This window comes from Cyprinodon tularosa, unplaced genomic scaffold (assembly GCF_016077235.1).
Source record: "Cyprinodon tularosa strain WSP-4 unplaced genomic scaffold, ASM1607723v1 ctg457, whole genome shotgun sequence".
NCBI lineage: Eukaryota > Metazoa > Chordata > Actinopteri > Cyprinodontiformes > Cyprinodontidae > Cyprinodon > Cyprinodon tularosa.
This window is the reverse complement of record NW_024039182.1, coordinates 127647-140634: the sequence shown is the minus strand read 5'-3', so window position 1 is coordinate 140634 and position 12988 is coordinate 127647.

Sequence of the window (12988 nt, the reverse complement as noted above, 5' to 3'; positions counted from 1 at the left end):
CCAGTAATAAACAAGAAGAAGAAGCGAAGCCGCGTAGCTGGGTGTAGCAGAAAAAAATCTGTTGTTGGGTAGTCAGTCCGGATAGACATTGACTTGTCTCTACCTTCATCACGCTGAGGCTCTTCCTTACTTATACCTCATCCAAAATACTTGGTTATCCTGAACTATTTTCTGCATTTGTGCTGCTGTTGGCTTAGACTGCTGGAAAACATAGGGGCCCATTTTCATCAATCTGCTTCATTCTCTCTCTATTCTCCCATTCTGCAGTATTTGTTAGTTCAATCTCTAACATTATGCCCTCTCTGCCTTTTCTCATAGTAGCTTTATCTGATCTGTTCCTGTTTGGCTATGACATCACCCAGGAAAGATATATAACATCTGTGCTGCTACCATCAAGACCTTTGTTTGTAGATGTTGGAGATTGACCTGTTTTTTCAGTGTGGCCCTGTTTCTGTGACTAACTGTATGTGCTCTCCTTCATGCTCTGACATGGGAGCTAGCTGAGAGCTTTTCTGCCTGGCTGTGTGTTTCCTGGATGTTGCCGCCTGTGGAGCTGATTGGCAGTTGCATTTTTGATCTCTGCTTCTTTTTCTTGCTCTCCTTGAACCCCAATCGGCCTGTGCCTGAGCCTGTTTCTGCTGGAGGTTTCTCTTTAACAAAAGGATGTTTTCCTCTCCACTGTCAGTACAAGCATGCTTTGTGTTGGGGATGCTTTCGTGTCAATGTGTTGATGCAATCAACTGGTTTTCCTTAGACAAAAAAAAAAAACAATCTGACTGTATGATTTGCTTGAATTGTCTCCTTAAATTGCCTTGAGCTGACATTTTGCGCATTGGCACTATATAAATAAACTTAATTGAAAATGAATTGAGTTTATAAACAAGGTTTAACCTTTAAGCAATTGCCAAATTTTTATTTCTAAACGTTCTATTTATTCTACAATTAAACAGAAATGTAGGTATATTAAAAAAAATTGTGACATTTATAACTGTCAATAATAACAAACACTGTTAGAGACCAGTTGTAATGGAAACAAGAGCTTTCCAAAGGTTCCTAGATCTTCACTGAATGTGTAATAAATGGCACTGTGGGTGCCTAAAAAGTGCTTGTTGCATATTTGTAACGGCATCAAGGCATTCGGGTTATTTTTGGAACTTTGTCCTGTTGTGCACAAACTTTTGGTCAAGTTACAGATGTTGGAAAAACTTGCTCTTATGTACATCTAGACTAGAATTTATGTTTGACTCAAAGCATCTGAGGTCTGAGCAGCCAAGGTTCTGAATCTGTAAACACAGCCAAATCATCTCTCCTCAACCACCATGCTTGGTTTGAGGTTTGAGCTCAGTTGATGTGAGGCACTAGGTTTTCTCTAAACATGGCTCTACCTACTAGGCTTGAAAGTCTAACCATTGCCACATCTGTCAGATGAATGTTGATGAGTAAGATCTGCTGGTTCGTTCAAATGCGACATTGAAAATTAAATTCACTGGTCTGGAACCGGAGAATCCATGTTGCTCCTTAGACCAACGCATAAAACAACTTTGGCCAAAAATTATAAAGAATTGTTCAATGGTGTGACGTTTTAACGTTACCTTTTGGTTGAAAATAGTTTTTCTCTTCACATTTTCATAAAATAAATCCCCAGCATTTTTAGAGAATGACACTACAGTAATAGTATTAGAAATTTATTTTTTAATAACGCACTTTTTTTTGGTCTTTTGGACGCGATCTTTGATGTGATCTATTTCCTGGAAGTGGCCTAACAGGAAATAGAGCTAAGCGAGACGGAGGAAAACATGCAGCAAAGGTCAAATCGACAAGGTAGTTGAATCAAGTGCATTTAAACTGTAGCATACAGATGTTAACAAGGATGAACTTACATTAGTCTTTACAGTACCTTTATCATATCTTGTCTTGTTATCTGAAAACTAAATGTTGTTAAGACATGTTTAGAGTGGTATGTTTCAAAATAAAATATTCCACATTTATGCCATTAGAGGCATGTTTCAAGAGTGCATCCTTAATTTAGGGCAATTTTCTCCCAAAATTCTAGGGTAATATTACTTTTTTTTCCTGATTATAAAATAGCATTATGAAGGTTTTTAAAACCTAGAATGTTATTGAAAAAACAAAAACCTGAAGAAGTACTGCCAAAAGAGTGGCACCAACTGGGCTATTGGCATTAAAGTTAACAGAAGTGACCGTCAATTCATTCCTAATCACCCCACAGCTGAGGGATAGAGGGTTAAATGTCATTCAGTCACAACTTAAATCAAAATGTTAAAAATGCGAGCAGGTGTTGCAGCAGTTCCCAAATTTGTTGGAGAGCTTCCTCTACATCTATATATAAAGTACCGGTGCTGCCCTCTGGATGATCACTGTATGCTTCTTTTATCTCTGCAGTTTCTCCGTGCTACATACGTCTCCCATTTAATCTATTTAAGCTTCCTCCCTCCTCTCCTTTCTCTCCACAGAGCTGACCTCCTTCTCTCGCCTTTCACCTCCTCCTCTCTTGAACTTTCTCTGCCACTTATCACCCACGCCATGTTCATCCCCTCCCGTCCCAGAGCGACTGCCCTCCCTCAACAGATAACACACAGAACAACCCAGAGCATTCTTATTCTTCACTTTTTTTTAGCTGAATTTGATGGTTAAAAAACGAAATTGTGTGTCCAGATCTGGACAGAGCACAGGCGATGCTGAAAAAAGAGGCAAGAAGTAGGTGTTGTGATGTAGGCAGCCTTGGTGAATTTCTTTTAGAAGATTTAAACAAGAATAATAATAAAAACCACTTTATTATTGTTCATGAATGTATTAACAAATCATTGCATGTTGCTGAGGAATTAAATCATGTTTTATGGAACTGAGCGACCGAAAATCAGCATTTTCATCAGTGGGTGGTAAATGGACTGCATTTCCTGTAAAGCTTTTTCTAGACAGGCAGGCAGAGCACTCAGACAAAGTAAATGCTACATTCATAAACATATTTGATCAAGCATTTTAGGTAGGCTTCTGATCTGAGGGGAAAGGTGTGTGGAAATACTGTAATAATCCTTTTTGTTTAATATACTGTTTTGAAATGCAGCCTGTAACCTATGATTTGGTAGAATATGAGTCCCTGCTGGATGTCCTTGTATTATGATGGCTGTAAATTGTGAATAATGAACCAATATGACTAATAGAAACAGTTCAGCAACCTCCCTCTATACATTCTTTTTTGTTGCAGATATGCATTAGGACAACACAAATACAGATAACCTCACACACTCTATAGAGAAAAACCTTATTTAATGCCCACTTGATATGGCCAATGTGGCTCTACTACCATGAAAACATGACCCAGAAGGGTGGCAGAAGCACTGGAGAGAAAAATCTCTGTATCACGTCCTCAGAGTGGTCACCATTTTGTGTTTGAAATCTAAATGAACGGTTGGTTTTGAAGCTTTCAATTAGGCTCTAAATGAAAGGGCCATTTTGGTGTTTAGGGTATCTTGAAACATCAAAAGTGGATTGATCTGCAGTATTCTCAGATTCCTTAAAAAGAAAAAGTTGTTAAAAATAGCAACAAAAAAAAGAGTTTCTTTGTTTCTTTAACTTTGCTAAACTGTATTATTTGTCATTTTGAATCTCATCCTTTCAGAAAATATGAATAATTCTTAAACTAATTCAGATTCACATGGAACTTTGACACAATTAGGTGTTTCAAACATCCCAGGAAAATGTATACATCAAACCCTTTGTGATATTTTCTTAATATAAATAAAAATGGATGGAAAAAAAAAACATTTTTAAAATTACTGAAATTAATCTTGTGTCTGAAACTAGCTTTTGCTGAGTAATATGGTTAAAATCTACCAATAAAAAGCATCTGCAGATGGCTATTTTGTGAATTTGTTGTGCTCTTTTATGACGTGGAAAGGGGCCCCCAGCATGTCAGCTGACTGCTTCTACAGATGATGATAACACAGGAAAAAAATTGTCAGCCACTGCCAGAAACCTTAGAATCTTTGAGACGTTTCTTTGAATCTTCATGCTTTTACTTTTCAGACTTATAATATACAGTGTTATGGATGTTAAAATTCTGTATAATTCATGCAACTGGAATCACAGGAACATCAAGCTGGTTGGAGATGGCCTTAAAGCTTTAACCTTTAACATGCTTGTCTATAATATTCTTTCTAATCTCCTAAGACAACTCTTCCTTCACTTCCTCTGGTTCATGTTGAGTGCGGTACACACCATGTCACCAAACAGCACAGTAGTTGTGTTTCCATTAACCATCAAATGACAAAAATTGTAACTCCCAAATGAATTTGCTAAACGGAAACAGTGTTATTTATAAAAGACCCACTTCACTCACTTTTTGACAAAAGGTGCTAAGCTCTAATGAGGTGGTTTTTTTGGTTGTATCAAAATTGTTATGGTTCCCCTACTTTGTACATTTAGCTTTTGATAATGATCATTAAAGTGGCTGAAATACGGATATATGTCTGTCATGATGGGCTCTAAATTTCTCACCCACATGCAGAGACACACTTAGAAAACCAAGGGTATAAGTTAACTGGTTTATTTGTAGGTTAACAAAAACAGGGTGAGAGAATATACAGCTGGGTAAACTCAGTTGCACCTCAGCGGACTGGTTAACTGGAACCAGAAACTCTGAAGGGGAGATAACAATGATCAGTTCAAGACCCGTAGGAAATATGACTGAGACTTGTAATATGCAGGAATGGGACCCACGTTTGGAGGGCTCCTGGTTTTCCTTAGGATCCAGTTTGTGGGGTTTTATCCAGAGATGAATGAACTCGTTGGAGGGCGGACAGGCAGACTAGCGTTGGGTCCAGAGGAGCAATGGAGCAGACTGTCACCGGGTTTTCCTGAAGCAGACTTGAACAGATCTGGTGGAGGTTTCCCCTAGCTCAATATGACTCAACTTATTCCTTCGGGGGGGTTGGGGGGTGGGGGGGGGGGGGGGGGGGGGGGGGGGGGGGGGAGGTCCAGGCTATCAGGAAGGCATCCTACCGGAGAACAAAGACAAAGCTTAGACTCAGAGAGACAAGGCAATAATTACACACAGCTGATCTCAGTTTGGCCAGAGTACCCAATACTGGCAAACACTCTGGCGTTGAGGTAGTGACAGCCCGCTGCCCAAATACTCCTCTGGTGATGACCCAACGAGCTGCAGGTGTGCGAGGAGGCCCAAACGAGGAGAGGGCACCTTCTAGTGGTGGAAAGGGAGAACAAAATAGAACACAAAAACAACCCACACAGACTGGAATCCTAACAGTCTCATGTGTTTACATCCACTGCTATGTTGTTTTCAAAGTTATAGCTTGAACATTTGATTCCAGTCCGATTTTAATTGCATTTCTTATTAAAATGGAAATGCCAAATATGCAAAAAAAAAAAAAAAAAAAAAAAAAAAATAGACATTTTTGCAAACATTTGTAATGGAAAGTACATAGTAATAGCTAGTGACTACCTGTTGCCCTAGATTTAGGATTATAAGATTGAAGACACCTGTGATGCTAATTAGTGTACACACCTTTATTTAACATGTTCACATTACTTTCACTCACCATAATTTTTGTCTAGGCCTGTTTCATTCGTTTTTTGTTTTTTTTAAAGCATTCTATAGAAGAATAGCTTAATTTTCCATAACATTTTTGTAATCACTTTTGTCTGATTCAGTTTACTTCTGAGTTGGAGGTATCTTTTTTTTTTATTAAGGGTTGGTGTGTTTAATTGACGTTCGTACATTAAATGATCCTGAATTCTCTTTTTTATCTTCACTTGTGGTTGACCTTTTACTGTCAGTGTTTAACAGATAAAAATCATCATTTAGAGTCATAATGGCTTTTTATTAGATCTTTGATTAAAATCGAGTATCAAGTAATAACAATCTTCCATTTTTAAAACTTGATAGATAAGCCCGTTAAAAGCACGTTAAGATTCTAAAAATGCCTCCAGCAATGTCCAGTCCAAGCTAGAACCATGAAAAGAAAATATGCAGTTTATATTACCTAAAAAAAGAGAAAATTAAAAAGAGATAACTAACGAAAACCTGTGTATATATACACTCAATTTTTGTTTAATCAAAAATGGACAGTACATTTATGGTAATTGTGAGATAAAAAGAGCAAGGAGGGATGAGGACAGTAATGGAGCCAGCACTTTAACAGAAAGATACATCAAGCAGCTCCCAGTAACACCACATCACACTAACATGACTTATTGTTCCAGTGCATCCTCCACAAACGTCATTACAAAGACACAGAACAATAAAACGGACTATAACACAAAAAGATGAATTTCTGCATTCATCTTAGATAAACAGACTCTTATTTATTGAGACATACCTTTAATATTGAAAGAGCAAAAGACCCGTTTCTCCAACATAAAAAAAGAATGACTTTCAAAAACATAAAAAAAAAAATAATATTTTTTTCCCTTTTTTTGGCTAAAAAGAAAACATATTGACAAAGGAGTTTTGTACAATAGAATTAAGAAAAATTGAGAGACATATGCCTAATGAAACAACCATTTCATTGGTTATGTTGAAATTCAAGAATAAGAATAAAATGTTTTTTCTTACTTCAAGGGTAAAGACACCTGAAAGAATTCTCAATTTAAAAAATATCTTTAATGAATTTAAAGAATATTAGCCAAACAACCTTTCTCATCCAGTTGGCAAACTGTTTTCTCAAAACAAGTACATATGAACATATTTAAATTATTTGGCTTATTCAAGTAGGCTAAATAATTCAAACGTGCTAATGCGAGCTGTAAGTTAAAACAGCAGCCTTTTCTGACTGTTTTCATCTGTCTGGACAGGATTGCTAATAGCAGAAGACAGATCAAACCTTCTGAAAATGTGCGCACACTTCCAGAATGACCGTTATCACGATGCAGAGTCACACAGACATATTTTTAGAAGGAGCTCAGTTCCTTGGCAACAGATTGAAGTTAGCATGAAGTCTTTTAGAAAAAAAAAATTCACCTGCGACTGTCAGAGAACAAGCTGCTACATGAATCACTCGCAAGATTTCAGAGCGCAGAACAAAAGATTCAATCTGAACTTTCAGTAGAGAATAAATCAAAAACACAGAGGGAATTGGAAAAAAGATCATGTGCATGTTTTAAGTTATCACATGTTTGTTATTATCTATCATTTATTGCTTTTACCTCTGAAAATAGTAAGTAAACAGTATATCTAGTTTAGCATATAACCTTATTTTTATTTTTTCTATATAATTTGAATCTAAGTCTAAATAAAGCTGAGTCTAATACGTTTACAGAAATGCTTTCATTTTCAATTAGCCTTCATAGAGTATAATTAGGGTTCAATTAATAATATTTTATGTAACAGAACAGTACAAAGTAGTGTATGATTGGGAAGTTGAAGAAAAAAGGAGAAACAGTTTTGATTTTCTCTAATAAATAAAATTTTAAAAGTATGATGTGTATTGTTCGGTGAGTTAATATAGGCTAAGCTCTATTGGGGATTGTATCTACTAGCTTTACATGTCTTGAGACTGATATCTTTTGCTGACTGTTTGTGATCATCAATGTTCCACTTTTGACAGCACATTCTCAATTGGATTTAGATCTGGAATTTGACTAGGCCATTTAATACATATGCTTTGATTTGATTTGGTCTATTAAATTGTATTTCTGGCTAGATGTGTGTATCCTTGGAATGTGGCCCAGTCTGAAGTCTTTACAAAGATTTTTTTTTTTGCAGACTTGCTCTGTATTTAGTTCTGTCCAAATTATGAAGTCTGAATTCATCCAAAAGTGTTCACAATATGTCACAAGCATGAGTGCATGCTCCTTCTTTCTCTTGCAGTTTCCTTTTTATCCGCCTGTATTTTATCTCCTACTTGCGAATTAATCTTTCTGTTCTCTCAGGTCAACTTTTGTCACTTTCAGGGTGGGACCAACAGGATAAATTAAGCTACTTAAGCTACTTATGATTTGCTTTTAGGTTATTCCGCCTCTTAAGACAGAATTATTTTCTTCTTAGTTGCAGCTAGTGATGTTAGCAAAGTGTTTTCAGGCTAACATTTTTCTCATAGTAGCTTCATCTGGTCTGTTCCCGTTTGGCTGTGACACCATCCTGGAGAGAAATATCAGCTGTGTTGCTGCCATCAACACCTTTCTTTATAGATGTATAGATGTTGGTGCTCTGCCTCTTTTTCAGTGCAGTCTGGTTTCTCTGACTGTGACTAACTGTATGTGTTCTCCTTCATCCTCTGACATAAGAACTAGCTGTGGAGCTGGTTAACGGTTGCCTTTTATATCTCTGCTTCTTTCTGTATGTCTGCATCTGTCTTCTTGAACCCCAGTCGGCCTCGGGAGATGGCAGTTCACACTGAGCCTGGTTTTGCTTGAGGTTACTTCCTGTTAAAAGGGAGTTTTTCCTCTCCAATGTCTCTACAAGCATGCATGGTGTGAGGGATTGCCTTTCAATTAGTCTATGCAATCAACTGGTTTTCCTTAGATATAAAACTTTGAATCAATTTGACTATATGATTTGGTTGAATTGTAAATTGTCTTGAGATAATGAATTGGCGCTATATAAATAAGCTGAACTGAATTGAATTAGCAGCTGTTCCTTTCAACAGTAGAATTCCTGCTTTATATCCACCAGCCATATTTGTCATTAACTGACATTTTTGTAAACACAAAACAGGACACAAAAGGATACATCTTTACAGTTTCTGCAAACTGCTTAGAAATGTAAATGTTTGTGTTCAATTATAAATGAGAGTTCATTCTAGCCTCACTTTCCTTTAATCTAAACAGTGAATCTACCATTAGCTTAGCTCATAAAAAGTTCAAAATTTAACATTAATCATCATTTTAGAGTATACAACTCCTGCTCTCTGAACACATTTATGACTGAGTCAATTTAAGTTATTCAATGATGACTTCACTAAACCAATCTCTTTATCTCTTAAAGAGAGCAGTAATTAGCATAAAGGTGCGTTCCCAATGTTAGTAGCCAAAAATTAGAGAGAAAACAGTACTTTCTCAAGAGATGGAATTTCCTTAAAAGTAGGCGATCACAGCCAGCTTAATTTGTACCCTTAACAAAAAGGTTGACAGCTTCACATGTGAGTAGGAGAGAGGGTAGACGTGGAGGTGGGCCATACTGGGAATCTTTGTATCAATCCGAGACCAAGTAAATACAGTGTTAGTATCGCCCATAACAATACGTTTTATTTGTAACCTTGATGTATCACAAAACTATTGATGTTTTGCTTTTTACTATATCACTACAGTTGAACGGTGGAACATTAATTAAAAAAAAAAAAAGCTTTAAAGCATTTTAAACTGTGCAAAGGTTTTACAGTAGAACCCAACAGCTACCAAATTCTCTTAAACTTCCTTGACATCATGAAGCTCATCTTTCTTTATTTTTACCCAACAAAACACTTTTAAACAATTTATGTTTATGGATTTATGTTAATATTAACCTACATGAAAATTGGCTCTATTAACCAGTGTGTGACCTGTGAAATTAATCGTTGAGTTTATTTTGGGGTATATGACTAAATATTGGAGTTATTATTTTGCATTTAATCAACAATTATCCATAAAGTTATAGAAAAAAACAAATAAAATACTTAAATATCATAGTTATAATGGGACAAAATCTGAAAATTAACACTTTGCAAGGGAATTTATAAATAATGAATAATATCTGCATGTCATGCATAATAATAACGTGCAGCTTTTGTTTAGGTTTATTTACATTTTTAATGGCCATTTTCAGCAAAATAAATACATGCAAAAAAAAAAAAAACACGTTTACCTTTTTAAAGTTAATATTTCTTATATGATGATTCACCAACTTTTTCTTTTAATTAAATCAATAAATTTCACTTTCTTTGAGCTATAAGAAAGCCGGTATGTTGCTTTATGGTCACTAGGTGGCCTCGTAATACAGAAATTAAACAGCCCTATTATATATTTCTGATTTAAGGAAGTTACTGATTGAAATAATCTTGTTGCATACTAGTTTATTAGTAAATTATTAAGCAAATATTTAATATTTAGTACTGTGTGACTTTAATATTGTAATTGAGTTTTTAATAGCTTTTATTGCATTGTATGTGTTTGGCAAAATATCCTTTTTTAAATTGCACATCCACTTGATTCATTAAGTTTTAACTACTGTACATGACCAGGTCTTCCTTGAAAATAGATTTTATATCAATGGACCTATTGGTGTAAGAGTGGTTGAATACATGAATGGAATTAGTATCCAGGCAGATATTTACATTTTTCTATGTGAGGTCATCATGGCTTTAGTCTCCAATCTGACCTTACACTTACCATACTGTAGGATGTACCAGTTTTTCAAAAAGGCTGATTTGTAATCTTGTTTGGTTATCAAACCGAAAGTATTATCATACTAATTTCTTCAAACCGAAAATGACCAACAGTATAACAATGTTTGTCCCATTAGATAAAACCCAATGTCTGTTACAGCTGGCCTGCTGCTACACATGGTATGCACATTTAGGATTAAAATTCCCACAAAAAGCTTTTACTTCAACTAAATATGTGCCCTCTTTCATACCTTTGACAGGAAAACTGGCTCAGAGCTCGTCTGCTTCTTTTTTAGAAGGAGCCAAATGTGGAACTAGTTTATCAATACCTATTTTAACATAGAATCTATTCATAGATGGGTGCTTCTATGTTCATTTTGTATGTCTGTTTCTGTCTCCTTGAACCCCAGTCAGCTTTAGCAGAATGCCACTCACACTTAGCCCGGTTCTGTTGGAGGTTCCTGGTAGAAGTGAGTATTTTTCCTCTCCACTGTCCCCGCATGCATGCTCTGTGTGAGGGATTGATGTAAAAGCGTCAGCAAATACAAATATCTACTCTCCCCGCGTGCTCATCTAGGAGGAATGTGTCCTGAAAACTGAATTGAACTGAAAGTGATAATTGATCATAAAGGTTAAAGTCTTATTTGAGTTGATACCCTAGTTTTAAACCAAATGTCTAGACTCTGTGTGTTGGCAAACCAGGATTGCAAAGCACAACTTACAACATCAGCTTACTTCCCATTTCCCGCTTAAGATTTCCCAACAGTCACATTTCAAAGTCCATTAAAAAAAGGGGGACATTCAACTACAAAGTAAAATCTTCACATTAAAATAAATGCCCTTCCAGACATTGAGGTGACCTAAAATTCCCTCTGACTCAGTGTGATCATTACAGTCTTATTTGAAATGATCAAGGACAGAACGAACACAGATGGCAATCGCCTGATGTGATGTGGAAGTACATTGCTTAAATAGTTTCCATGCTGAGCCGATTGCCAAATCTGCTCGACTTCCTGCAGGACAGATTAAGGTTCTGCTTGAGCTACGTCCCTCGGTGGGAAATCAAAAGCAGCCAGTTAAAGACTAACTGTCAAAGCATATCAGAAAAAATATGTAGAGCTTACATTATAGGGAAATTTTACAGTTTTTCTTCAAACAACCTTTTGAAAAGGCATTCACGAATAAAAACAGAAAATAGCTTTCTGTTTAATTTTGATTATTACTTTAATATATTGTGGAAGTGTTGGCCTGGTGGGATAGAGCAGTGCACTTTGTGTTCTGAAAAGGTTGCAAGTACCTGGTTCAATCCCCACAGCCTCCACTCTGGGTTGCTGGGCAAAAACCCTTAAGCCCACACTGCCACCCGGGTGCCACACAATGGCAGCCCTCTGCTCCCCAAGGGGATGGGTTAAATGCAGAGTGAATTTCCTCATTGTGGGAAAATAAAGGGATTTACGTTACACAATATGAACTTTTCTACACAGATTTTAAGCCCTCTCACTAAATCAATAATTTTTTCCCCCTTCTACAGTTCCTATTGTTTCTGCAAGGGTGAAGTGACAGATGTCCATTTGAATCTTTTACCCATTTTCACAAAAAAAAAAAAAAAAAAAAAAATGAAATCAGATTATTACAAAGGGGATTGGGCAATTTGTTTAGCCTGACAGTTGTTCGGTTTCTGTCACATAATAATAAAATTCCATTAGAAATAAGCCCAGTAAAATGTATTTCTGGAGGAGGGTTTATAGGCTTGATGTCTTTTACTGCCTTTACCTTGAACTGAGTGTACCTTTCTAATCAAGGTGTAGAAAAAACAATCAGATGCTTAGAAGATAATTCAGTTTTTATTTTCTGTAAATGTACTAAGATAGTAAAAAAGGAGAGATGGCAAATGTGGTAGTTGGTGGAAATTCAGCATTGATATTGAGATTAAGTTGCTGCAGTTATACTTGTTTCTTAATCATGGGTGGAGCGAGATGGGGAAGCAGGGGTTGCCAATGATTGGCTAAGAGTAACCACGGTAACCATGTCCACAAAGGCTGTGTTCGTGTATTATATTAATCTGCACTTGCAATATTCACCAATATTTGTCACCATTTCCCTTATTCCTCTGAGCACGGAGCAGCCAGCTTGTTTGAACCCACAGTGAATCATGGGATACCCAAAGCTACGGAGGACACACCGGACCTGTCCTTCAAAATGGGCAAAAAGACGGCTGCATTTGTTGCCTTTATAAGAAGGAGTCTTCGATTCCGAAAAGGCCACGATGCCACACTGACTTAATTCGCAGATGAATCTGGCCTTTGGAGGACAAAACCGCCGGATACGAACACAGCTAAAGGCTAACCTTGTGGTTCCAACCACCGTTTTGGTTTTATATTTCATTATTTTACCTTTTCATCAGAAAACCTAATCCCATTTGTTCCCAAAACCAAAGGATTACATTTAAGATCTTTCTTGAGTCTTTTTTTTTAATGTAATTGTTTCTCTTCTGAACTGAAAGCCCAAATATTTATGGCACAACCAAGTCTTACCAAACTCTATGGTATTATGTTATTTTTTTTGGTGCAAAATGTGATATCTGTACATTTCCACAGAAAGTATAAGAACAAAAAGTAGAATAAAACCCCACAAACAAAAAGAGCATA